This window comes from Acomys russatus, chromosome 2, assembly GCF_903995435.1.
Source record: "Acomys russatus chromosome 2, mAcoRus1.1, whole genome shotgun sequence".
Lineage (NCBI taxonomy): Eukaryota > Metazoa > Chordata > Mammalia > Rodentia > Muridae > Acomys > Acomys russatus.
The window spans coordinates 30,675,958-30,689,274 of record NC_067138.1 but is presented as its reverse complement, the minus strand read 5'-3'; positions in this window follow the sequence as shown (position 1 = coordinate 30,689,274).

Below are 13,317 nucleotides of genomic sequence, written 5' to 3'. Positions count from 1 at the left end.
ACCTGCCATCACTTAATGCCCAGGAGCCATGGTTGGTAGCTTCCCTGCTTTGTGTTCATATCTCCTTCAGGTAGTGGAAAGAGGAGTAACACTTGAGTGGGTTGCTCCCTGCACTAGGCCTCCCAGCCTGTGATACAGCTCTTCTGCTCTCCTGGTGTAAGTAAGGCCCCGGGGGTAGGCAACAGAAAGTGGAGGGAAAACTCCTCCTGGAGTTTAGAGGTCCTGGTTCCAGATCAGACTCGGGTCCCTGCTGGTTTTCTGTTTTGGCTATGTCATCTCTAGCTTTACCAGGTCATCACTTACTTAGAAAAGGATCCCTCCTGTATCACAAGTTTCCTTTGTCGCTGGGCTTGTGATGAGATCCAAGCAAAAGTCTCTTGTCTCTTGCACCTCACATTTCTGTTTCATGTAGCCTCGGTGGAGGCAAAGCCTTTCCTTCTTGGGGTGTTTTTAATGTTTATTTGCCCCAAAGCTGCTGGTGTTAACTGGGTTCCCTAAGTTACCATGCTGATTCTCAGATTTCTTTACTATCAGGCTCTCCACTATCCATGGTTTTATATACTTCTATTGTTTCTATCTGGCTTTAATTCATGGTAGTAAGGTAGGATGCAGGGTGTTATTTCAGTTTTCTTATCAGAGAATGATCTTTTAAAAAACTGACAAAGCCTGGCAGTGGTGCCTTATAGTTTCAATCCCAGAACTTGGAAGGCAGAAGCAGGCAGGTAGTTTGAACCCAGCCTGATCTACAGAGAGAACTCCAGGGCAGCGAGGGCTGCACAGAGAAACCCTTTCCTGAAACACCAAAAAGTCTTTAAGATTAATGAAAGGCTGACAAATGTAAAGATGGAAGAACATACTTCTTCCTTACTGCAGGTGTTTATTGTTTTCTTGTATGTTTTATAAAATGAGACCTTTAAAATTTGGAGTTTGTAGTTAGTTCCTCCTCACCTGGTACTGTTCAGGTAAAGGTTAGATATTTCCCAGGTATGTTAGCTATGTTCTAGCAATGCTCTTATAGACAGTAAGCCCACGAGTCAGCAACACAACAATTAGTACTTCCATATTTGTAAACTGAGGTGATTATGCTTCTTAGAATTACTAATGTTGTATGCTTTTACCATAACAACACATGTTTTTCATCCTAACGTTCTGAAACTCTGAGGCTCACCACAGAGTAGCTTTGTGGGGGGACAGCACAGTCATTCCCTCCAAAGGTGTCATTTCTTTAAATAGCTGGAAGCTCTGTTTTCAGAATGGTGCTGCGATAACAGCCTGAGAGCGGTCAGTCTGCCACCTGCTCTATAATTGTATCTCTCTCTAAAATCAAACTACTAGCTCAATCCTTCACATTATTCTCCCTTTGTTGGGTCTAACTCCTAGTCTGGATTCAAAGCACATCCAGTTTCTAAATGTGCAGAGGCTCTGCAGAGGCTGCGATGCAGTCGCCTTCAGGTGCAGACCACAGCAAGGTTCAAGTTAGCCACATTCAATTCTCATGTAAAGGACACTCTGACCCCGAGGCTGGAGGTCACTATACTACTGAGATTTGATCTCTTGCTAAAAGATGGATGGAAGAAAGAACAAATGCTGAGCATCCCAGAGAAACACAACCCAGTACACCTGGCAACTGCACATAGTGTTTATTGAAGTTCAAAAGCTAGTAAGTTTGTGAGCCAAGAGAAAATGTAGGCTTGACTGCACAGCCAACTGCTGCTCGGAATCCTACCTGAATTCTCAGAAGCAGCATGAGGTAAGCTCAAGGCAGGGCAGCCACACAGTTCTGGGGTCCCCAGTGCCAGGCCTCTTCTCTAGCTCTGAGTAGCCTCCTTTGTTTCTCAGTACTTTGTAAATTTGGTTTTCCATAGGGATTTGGACATACCTTACCGTGCCAAGGAAAGCAGTCATTTATCTGTTAATTTGATTGGTTATTGTGTCTGAGGCATGCATACTGGTGGGTCTTGCAATTATAAAAGTGGAGAAGATGGAGCCCTACCTGTGAGTTTAGGGCAGCTGCCACTGCCCTACCTTCATGAAAATTATGGAGAAATCCTATTTTTAATCTTCTATTCTTTTTTTTTTTTTTTTTTACAGATTTCTATAAATAATGTGCATTGCTTATGTACTAAAAACAAAGAAATCTATGACCTAAAATTCCCATAACATATACTGGGCAGTTTGCCCCTTGTGGAGGGAGACTCTTGAGTGGGCTTGAGTGGTGGTCTTTGACTGTTCTTAACAATTCTGTTGATGTTTTCTTTCCTTGGGCCCTGCTGAGTATGCAAATGGCATTTTCATTTGAACACACTTTTCAAAGGGAACATGAGTCTGAGAAACTGCCCCACATCTACATAGTTCTTCACTGTCTATAAGCTAATACTCTCTAAACAATACTACACGTGGGACTATAGGCAGGACAGTTTGTTACAAGAAGCAGGAGGCCATTCGAACCTGACCGCCAAACACAGAAAGGGCATGTTTTTTTTTTTTTTTTTAAATCTCTTGCAGAACTGAAAACTGGACAGGTGACCATGACTGTACCCTGATTCTGTGTCCCCAATCAGCTTCACTGTTCTGGGTGGTCTCAGCAGGTGCCCACTCACCTCCTCTGCCCCAGTTCAGTCTCCCCTGCTACCTAAGGGGATTTTTGTGTGGTCCAGAACATGGGCTGTTCTCTAACTGGCTTGCTCTGAGTCATAGGCCCCCTATCAGCTGGTGATCAGCTGGCAGGGAGCTAGATGGGTTGAGTGGAAGTGGTAAGTGGTAGGTTACCATAGGAACTCAGGAAGTTAACAGTAGTATATGCCCACAGACCGGGAGAGGTAGACAGCTTCCAGAGAAAACAACCAAGTGTCCACAGACAAGCCTTCTGAGGGCATAGAGGCAAAAACAGGCAGCTTGTGATTTCCTCATGGGAAACAGAATAGAAAGGTGGGATAAGGAAAGGATGGCTTGCCACAGGGACCTCGTTCTGAATCACTCCTGTGTGACAGCTCATGGGAACAGAGCCTGGTGTCTTCCGCGACTGTCCATATCTGATATGGTGAGTACTCTAACGTTAACACATTCAGAGTAATCAGACCTAGGAAGCAGCATCCCTGCTTGGCAACATAGTCAGGCTATCATTTTGAGAGTGAGGAATAGTCATCAGAGAGTAATACACTCTGAGTACTTGTGAGTCAGAACAGAAAAGCTCAACCCAGTCCAGGAGCTAGGATGCTTCCTGTGGGGCTTTCAGTTTTACGAGCACCCTTCTTGGCCTGTCTGATCCTCCACACTTATCTCTAGCTTTCTGGGTGTGTTCACACTCCTTAGTCAGTTGACCTTAGAATAACATCTTCCCCACTTGTTTAGGCAGCAGTATTGGTGTGTGTGTGTGTGTGTATGTGTGTGTGTGTGTGTGTGTGTGTGTGTGTGTGTGTGTGTGTCTTCCACCATTACTCTCTGTCACTGAGAGAACATGCTCTCCTCTAACAAACAGCAAACCCTGGTGATTTTCAAAGAAACCCTGCTTTTCAGTGTTGTCTCCTCCAGGTGTAAACGACCAGGGTTGACAATATACCTTGGCCCACGGTTCTCCCAGGGAACTAAGCAAACAGAACAGTGAGTGCTGACTATAATAATGCAATGGGGTGGGTACCATTCCCTTGTGGAAGGAGACACCACTCCCTCTTGTTCTCAGGATGCTAGTCATCTTCTGGGTTCTAGAGTATGAAGGGAGCGGAAGGCTGACCTTACCATAGGGTGATACCATGTGGTGGTACAGATTGCATGTATGCATGTGTGCATGTATGTGTGTGTGTGCACATGTATGAAGAAGCTAGGGAGTATAGCATTAGGTGTCTCCCAGAAATGAGCACTCACCAATTTGGCTACATTACCTGTCCAGAAAGCCTTTTTTTTACCCGATTTTGTTCCACCTATCTTTCTGTCTCCCCAGTGTGATTCCAGGCATGTGCCACCATGTCCTCTAGGGGTAAGTGCCCAAATTCATTACCTCATGATGTGCTGACTAAGCCATGTCCCTAGACCCTGGTACAGACTGTGAGTCCTAACCTGTGCTGAGGGAGCCTTTGGTGATGCAGCTGTTTCAAGGCACCCATGCTCCTATGTATAACAGCAACACAGTCACTGGTTTGCTAAGCTGGACTTGGGTGGAAGCATTTCTTTGGGCTGTTCTCTATCTGTGGTATGATGGGATTGAAGAATTGGGATGGAGTCTTTGGAAACATTCAGGGTTTGATGAGGTCACCAAGGTGGCACTCTTGTGATTGGGACTTTGGAGGGAGGAAGGAGAAGTGGGAAATGATATAATTATATTATAATCTCAAAAAAGTTGTTTTTCAAAAGGAGGAATCAACACAAAGAGACATATCAGAACAAAGCAGAAGACAGCCACCTTGAAGCAAGGAAGTGAGGAAGTGACCCTCACAGGTTCCTCCTCCCCGGCACCCTGATCTTGGACTTCCTGCCTCCACAACTCTAGGAAAGAATATAACTTAAGCCTTCATGTCTGGAATTTCATAAAGCAACTCACACTGACCAAGACACTGACTTTCTTCTGTTTCAAGTTGAGCACTACAAAACAATTCTCCAACTGTGTTCTAAATGACCAACAGGCATGAATTATTAGTATCAGTTATCTACTGGGTGTAAAACAAAACAAAGCCCATGAGAAGCTGTAACCAATAGTACCATAGCAAGTTTTATTTCAGTAACACAGGCCCCCAAATAGTATACATTTGTCCCCAGTATACATGGGGAATTGGTTGTAGGGTCACATGCAGATATTAAAATTCTCTCCTTTCTCTCTCTCTCTCTCTCTCTCTCTCTCTCTCTCTCTCTCTCTCTCTCTCTCTCTCACACACACACTTTTATATCCTCCTATAGTTCATAGATTTTTAAGTTACTTCTATAATACAGAATAAATGCAATGGAAACTTATTTCATTACTCTTTAGGGAATAATGGCAAGATAAAGACTTGATCCATGTTCAGTATCAACACATTAAAAATATTCTTCAATCCAAGCTTCATTGTACCTGCAGATGAGGAATCCATAGGTACAGAGGACTATGCAGTTCTCATGGACATTTTCCTCTCCTCCCTGTTCCCACTTCTTAAATTTCCTAACGTTCTTATTGCTGTAAGAAGGAAGTGTAATGAATACAATGGAAACCTTAGTGGCTCTGACTGTTAATCGACTACAGGCATCTGAAAGATGTGGAAACCTGCAGGTCCCAGGGAGGTCAAGTAAGACCTTAATTAACTGCACATGTGCACGTGCTTCTCCACTCCATTGCAATCAAAGCAACCTTAGAGCTACAGTTAATTTCTGTAAATTAACAATACAACAAGTGAAAGTGCTACAGAGTAGTGGAGAAGGAGAGGTTCTCTAGAGGAACCATGGTCCTGATGTTTGAATGGGGGGGGGGGGGGGGTGGGGCTTCCCATTGACTGGCCAGAGGGAAATTTAAATAAATAATTCTAGATTTAAGCAACATTTTTCTTTTACAACAATTAAAACCCAGTGGAAGACATATCACCAGGCTATGCATAATTTACTTTGGAATATTCTCTACCAGGGATAGTTGCCACTCGTGTACACAGAAGGAGTTCACTACCAATGAACTGTAGGCAGTTTGATTTGGTCTCAGCTGACTTTACCTGGAATTGGAGGAGAGGAAGGGACAAGGGGCTCCGCGGTTAGATGCCCCTGGGCTCCCATTCTCGCGCTGTTATTCTGCCTTCTGATGCTCCCCAAAGCCCAGGACATTGTGGCAGGAAGCAAGCAGTCAGTACAGCTGGTGGCCCCACCAGAGTGACCATACAGTCTTCTGAATAATCACAACCTCCCCCTCCCCCTGTCCCCAGGAAAGAGTCTAACAAGGAGAAGGGGAGAAACAAAGTCTCTCTGTGGATTTATGTTTAACCATCATGAAAGATTAAGGGCTTAACTCTCACCAAAACCACAGCCCACTGCTGGGAAACGAACAATAGACCCATTTCACGGACAACAAAGTGGAGTCCCAAGGAACTGGGAGGACCATTGAGGGCTCCTAGTTGAGTCCTTCAGTCTCTAACTGAGCTCTTATCTTCTCAGCTGTGAGATGTGAGAAGGGGTGTCACACTTTCCAGGAATAGAGAGGTGCGAGCAGTGACCACTGGCTGTGAGCTGCTGTCCCTGGCTGGGAGCAGTGACCACTGGCTGTGAGCTGCTGTCCCTGGCTGGGAGCAGTGACCACTGGCTGTGAGCTGCTGCCCCAGGCTGGGAACAGTGACCACTGGCTGTGAGCTGCTGCTGCAGGCTGGGAGCAGTGACCACTGGCTGTGAGCTGCTGCCCCTGCCTGGGTAGCTGTGACTAGATCATTTCTCAGAATTTCTATGGCTGCTTGTTGGCTCCCATCAATGTTCTTGGATTTTCTGGCTCTGAGACTGCATCTTGGACTTCTTTGCTGAGCTCTAGTGCTTGGCGTGTTCTTCAGGAAGGGCTGTCTGCTGACATTCTCCTCATCTTGCCGCTGAAACACTCAGTGCTGAGTTGAGGCAGGCTCTTCAGAGGCAACTGTAGTTACATGCATTTCAGCAGCTACATATGTGTATATGTAGTGTATGCAGCATGTTATATGTGTACTGTATTACTTTAAAAACACACAATTCTGTCCACTTCAAAGTATTCCTTATCATTCATTATCTTTATTTGAAATCATACTATATGATACTAATTATACAAATGTAAAAGGTTACGAACAGTGGCGACTGCATCACTAATAGTTGGATGAACTGAATGGTGAAGACACCTGACCACTCTCTTTAACTCTCTTCTTGTCTTTTTCTTTACTCCAGACAGGTGGCCTTGATTAGGATGGTCTTGGGACTTTGCTAGTGTTGGGGCATGACACTAGGTTGGCCCTATTTCTCTCCAGCCCCTCACACTCTGTGGTTCAAAGAGAACTGGGCTACCAAGGTTCCCCAAAGAGGTTTAGGGAGGAGGCAGAGACTCTGACACATTGAATTCTCCCAACGAATTTCCAGAAAACAGGTTTTTCACCAAGATATCTGCCTTAAGGATAGCTGATTGTAGAACACTGATTTGCCTTCCACACAGACACTTATTCTTAAGTAGCAAGTGGGACTGGTCATTTCAACCCTCCTCATCCTGCTGCCCTCCCTGTGGCTTACTCAAAGTGGCCAGGGCCTGAATGGCTTTTCCAGATGTTTTAACAGGGACACTTGTCTGCATTTCACTTTAGTCAGGGGTGGCCTAAGTCTGATTCCAATCTTTCCTGTTTTCCTAAAAACCCTACCGTCATCAGATAGCCCGGACATCTGACTTGCATAGTTTACTTCACTTCCTCTATGTCTTTATTGAAAATTAAAGTTCCCACAAAAAGAGCCACATCCCTGTGAATAATTGCCCAGGACTGATTGGCACTTTATGACTTTGGAGACAAGGATAGTGTAATGTGACCTGAAGCACATTTGTCTGGGGCAAGCTCCTGAAGAATCCAACATGTGTATGCATATGAAACACATAGTCATTTAAGCACAGAAAATACAAAACCCATGTGAGCTATTAAGCTGGCTTTAACGGGCATCAGGTGGTATGTTAAATGTGGAAACCAATTGAGAATGTGAAACACTATCCAGATCTCAATTCACAGATTCTTCACACCCAAGAATTCTCAACAGATGGAAGCAGCCCATAAAACTAGAGAAAGGGTCTTCAGGGGAGCCCGCCCACCCTACAGCAGATGCCTGAGCCCAAAGCTGCCCTGAGAAATTTGAAACACTGGGCAAGACACATTGGGCCTTTGTCCAGAGCTAGCAGAGCAGCACCCCAACCCCCTCCCAGCCACAGACAGGAGCCATACACTTCCCAGCCACGTGCAGCTGTCAGCTCGCTGGGAGAAAAGAAAAGCTTTCAGTAAAATAGCTATGGGCCTAGGACGTTACCAAGGAGTGAGTTTCAGCTTTTTCTTCCAACTTAAAATGCTCAGTAGCTCTAGTGATGGCTTAGAACTTGCAAGGACAAGGACATAAACCAGCCCGGGGTTGAGATGCTCTCAAATAAGGAGCTCACCTGGCTGCTGTAATCCATCTATTATGTTAAAAAAAAAAAAAAAAAGTACTAGAAACAATTATGCGAGCCTAATAACCCTTGAAAATTTGGGATCCACTTAGCCTTGAGAAGGCAAAGCCTGCTACCCTATGCACTTTAGGAGAGTGTCATGAGGTCTTGGGCTTCTGATGTTAATCAATTACAAGCCTCCAATGCAGAAACAATTGCATTCCAACATGGCGGCTTGCTCCTCCCTCAGCTCCCTTAGCACAATTCCGGAGAACAGAGAGTGACACTCTGGATAGGGCAGTGTGTACACAGTGAAAGGGTAAATGGAGGCTTCTGAGTCAGAGCTGTTGATGATAATCTGCTGGCAGATCTTCTATGGCCAACATCCCAGATTAGGAATCCTAGAGGAGCCCCAGATTCTCCTGATCTCATTATCTATTTACCTTACACCTACCTCCAACACATGCCCGGTGGTCTGCTATGCATGGGCCACACCATAGTGAGAAATAGTGCCTATCTTCAGGGAGGGGTCCTTTGAGAAATTGAGGCAGAGACATAGTGTAGATGGAGAGTAAAGATAACGAGGGATACAGGAGGCATGGGAGATGCCTGGAGTTTTGCAGACAGAGAAATCAGGCCTGGAGAATGACCCTGAGGACCACTAGATATCTATGGATAAAGAATTTATACATAAGCAACCATTAAAATATAGGTAGTAACTTCAAAACTTCCTAGAACGTCTTCTGTATCTGTATGAAGTTTTATGGACAGCTAGCGTTAAATAATAAATAGTTAAATTAGCCTAATAGAAAATTTCTCAGAGTAGGCGACGCATAGTTTTTTGAGACAAGAAACATTGGACAGAAATATAGACACCCCAGGCTTACTGTGAATTACATTGTAAACCCACTGGAAGTTGAAAATCTGCTAAAACTATCGATCATGCGCCAAGTTACCAACAATTCTATCTTAACAAGCCAGTGAACTTCGGGGCCCCACTGCCAATGCCCAGGATCTTGAGAGTGCGGGGAGCAGCCTGCCGCTAGCCATGGGGAAGATCAAAATTCAGGGATTTCTATCAGATGTTTATGTTATTGTTCTCTCATTATCATAAGGTTGAAAAACTGTGCAAGGACCACTTGGCATAGAATTGCTCACAAATTGCTGCTACTTCTACATAACAGAATAGTGAGGCCTGGCAGTGCCCCATCTTGACTACTTGGTGAGGCCCCATTTCCGTCATTCTAACCCCACCCAGCAGCCTGCTGGTTCCATACAGCCACCTTGAGTCCCTTACTGTATCTTTCTGTACCTATTTCTTTTCTGTACAATGAGCTGGAGGACAATCCATCACTCATGTCATTCCAGAAGCTTCAGTCGCAATGTGACTAAACCCAATGATATTTTTTTGTAAACTGCTCATTTATAAGGAAAGAATCACAATGCACACAATAGTTTTTACTGTCTGGGAAAATTCGAGGATCAAAACCGCTTCTGCCAGCCTGGACTCCAATATTCATTTTCATACATACAACTGAGTCTTAGGATGTTTTATTAACCTTAGTTTGTTTCCTTTTCCTAAATATTCAATGTGTGTTTTTTTTTGGGGGGGGGGAAGCTTAATTTCAAGATACCCTGTTGGCAAGGTGGACTCTTACTTACTCTAAAGTTCTTGAGAATTCTCATTCTCGGCCTCATCCCAGTGTGGCATTCAAGACACTGATGGTTGTTTCAAGACTGTGAGATGAGTGGAGTGTTCAGCTAGTACAAGACGCATTTCCATGCCCAAAGCACCTTAACTCAATGTGTGCCTGGCCGCATCCCATCTGTCAGCGTCTGTCAATCAGGAAGGATAATGAGGCTTGAGGGGGGCCCCTTCCATTTAAGAACCCTTCCATAGACCTCACTTCCTTCTCCAACCAACACTTGATGCCAGCTAGAGCACAAACCACCACTCAGTGCAGGGTCTGACCTAATCTGTCCTCTACTCACCAAGAAAGTATAACAGCAGAACTTTCGTATCATCTATCTATCTATCTATCTATCTATCTATCTATCTATCTATCTATCTCAATACCTATATAAATGCTTCAAACCTCACAGTGTCAAGCAACACAGGCACCAGATGGCCCTGCCCTTTTCATAGGTGAGGGAATGGAGGTCACCTGTTAAGCAGAGGGGTCTCAGACAGCAGAAGGAGGCGATGCAAAGACTGAGCCCATCTCTCCCTTGGCATTTCCTTCTGCTGGGATTTGGATAAAGCAAGTAAGAAAGCAAATCCTTATGAAGGTGGCTTGAGCAGAGACACATACACAGCCACAGGGTGGGGGGGAGTCCTTACAGTGTAGTATGTGTCTAGGCAGCCCTGCAGCCATGCCAGACTTCACAGCCATGTCCTGAGCTAAGTGGATTCGCTAACATTTACAAAATGTGAGTGAGACCTGTCCTCTTTTCTGAGTTAAGAACCCTTTCAGCTTTGACCTCTTTAATCTTTTCCAATATGTCTGCTGGCCAGAACAGCATGCACAGTCTCAAGGTTAGGAAAACAGAGAGATGCTGATTCCTCATCCAGTCCAGATGTATTTCCTGATGGTAGATTTGTGGCTATTTGTCTCTGCTGTTTAGCTTTCCAAATGTCCTTGATCCAAAAAAGACAAGATACCACTTAAAAATACGGCAAGAAAAAAAAAATGCTTTTCCAATGGCTTTGTCTCGCTGTGTGCTACTCCTGTTGGAGCAGCTGACGTCTTTTTCTGAATTTATGGGCTCCCATTTAAGTGAGGGTGGAATTGCTGAAATTTGAGACACACTTAACACGCATCACACCCTGGCAGCAGACTCAACGGTCAAACAAGCTGAAGGCCCCTTATGTTTTATGCACAAATTCTTGCTCTTCCCTGGTTTTGAACAAAGCTTAAAGACAAGTGGTGCTGGGATTGCAGTGTTGAGTTCGAGTCCACACTTCCTATGGAGAGCTGGTTAAGGACCCTCACCTCCATGGGGCTGACTTTCTTCACTTGATGCTCAAGGTTTCTTATTTTGAAGCATTTCAGATTTCAGAATTTTGCACTATGGTAATTGACTAGTAAAGTCATGCAAAATCCTCAAATTCAAAGAGCTCAAAATTCTAAGAGCATCCCTTGCCCACCGCTGCTGCCCCAAATATGCTGCTGCTGCTGCTGCTGCTACTACTATTATTACTACTACTACTAGTTAACACTAGTTAACTACTACTAGTTAACATACTGTGGGCTTCTGTGTTAAACACACTGTAATGTGTGGCAGGGTTGTCATCTAGGGTTGTGTTTATTAGGAAAGTTTTTTTGGTTTTTGTTTTTTTTCTGACACACAGGAATACAGTTATAAGAAAGGTACACTTTAACAAGGGCACCATTTAGGCTTGTATAGGCTGGAATTGTGGCCATGACAAAAATCACAAGCTGGCAGGGTAAGTTTGCCTGAAGACTAACAGAAGTGCTACTGGATGTAGTGTTGTCTTGAAAGAGCAAGCACCTTCGAGATTAAGGGGAGAGCGAACATCCCTCACAAGATGACGAACTACAGAGCCTCAGCAGCACATGGTTTTACATCTGGCCACAAGTTCGTTGGCTTTCCTCCATTACCACAGAGCCTCGCAGGGTCTACAGCTCAGAGGTAGAGCCTTTGATTAGCATGGGCAAGGCTATGTGTTCAATTCTAGTTCAAGTCCTAGCACCATCAAATTAAAACAAAACAACTCAAACCCAAAACTTCATTCCTAAAACGTACCTCACTCTCATCTGTGGGCTGTATTGAGGGATATACATCTAATGCCCTGATTGTGGCAGAGGTGTAGGACAGGCCTATCCTCCTTGACTTGCTCTTTAGACATCACATTGCAGAAGACAGAGGCCCCATTAGAGATTCTCAGGCAAACCCAGGGTGCTGTGATTGCTGTTCTTGCTTGTCAACTTGACTGCATCTGGAGTTAACCAAAACCCAAATTGCCAGGCACACAGGTAAGGTTTTTTTTTTTTTTCCCCTTCCACTAATTAATCACTTGAAGTGGAAAGATTCCCTTCTAATCTGGATCTTTATGCTGGGGAGGACCACCCACCTTTAATCTGGGGCACACCTTCTGCTGGCAGCCTATGAAAAGGGCATGGAAGAAAGAAGCTTGCTCTCTCCTTGCCAGTCTGCTCTTGCTAGTAAGTCTGTCTCTCACTGGGGTTAGAGGCTTACGTCTTTCGGATGCTGACGTACAATGAAGGGCAGCTGAGATATCTATCTAGCATTACGGACTGAACAATCACTGGATTCTCGAGACTTTCTGTTGGTAAACAGCTATTGTTGTATGTATATACTAGGATGTGTGAGTGAGTGTGAGTGAGTGTGAGTGAGTGTGTGTGTGTGTGTGTGTGTGTGTGTGTGTGTGTGTGTTCATTCTGTAAGTTCTGTTCCCCTGGCTAACGCAAGAGGGAATTTTCTTGTGAGACACTGAAGGTACTTGCCATGGACTCTATATTAGCGGGTAACCCTCCCTCTAGCCTGTGGATCCTGATACAGCTTCAGCCACCATCTCGCCAGCAGCTTCATGAACCATCCTGCCAGGAAGCACGCGGCTAACCCAGTCCAGGGTTCTTGATGCACAGACACTTGCTGCTTTAAGTTGCTGAGTTTGGGGGTAAGTTATTATATCATGTGTCCTAAAGGCAGGAGAAAATGTTCCTGATGGTACCTAACTTGCCTTTTGTAGGATACTGAAGGAATCGATGTGTCTGAGGTCTAAGGGGTAGATGTCCAACATTCTCTCTTCTGTGTTAAGAGGCTAGGATTTATCCTCTTAACAATCTACTCCACTTAATCATCTAACCATCACAAAGGTTTGTTACACAGAGGGGTGACGGTGGGGTGAGTGAGGCTGACTGAGGGGAGACTACCGTTTAGAAAGTTTGAGAAACAACACTTCAGGTGAGATGGTACAATGCCTGTTGTATGCAATAGCACAGAAATAGATATGAAAGAACTGTTTGTAAGAGCTGGTGGTTTAAAAAATCGGTTTCCAGGACCATCGAATGCAAGCCACTTATATTCATGACTGTATGCTTTCAGGAAACTTCCAGGAGCTGGAAGAAGGCCTACATTGCAGAGTACCTTCTCAAGTAGAATACGAGCCTCTTGAAGCTTCATATTAAGCAGCTGCAAGTTTCTTATAGAAACTGTTCTAGAAATGAGCTCTCACCTTTCATAAGAACAGAATGCCTCACATT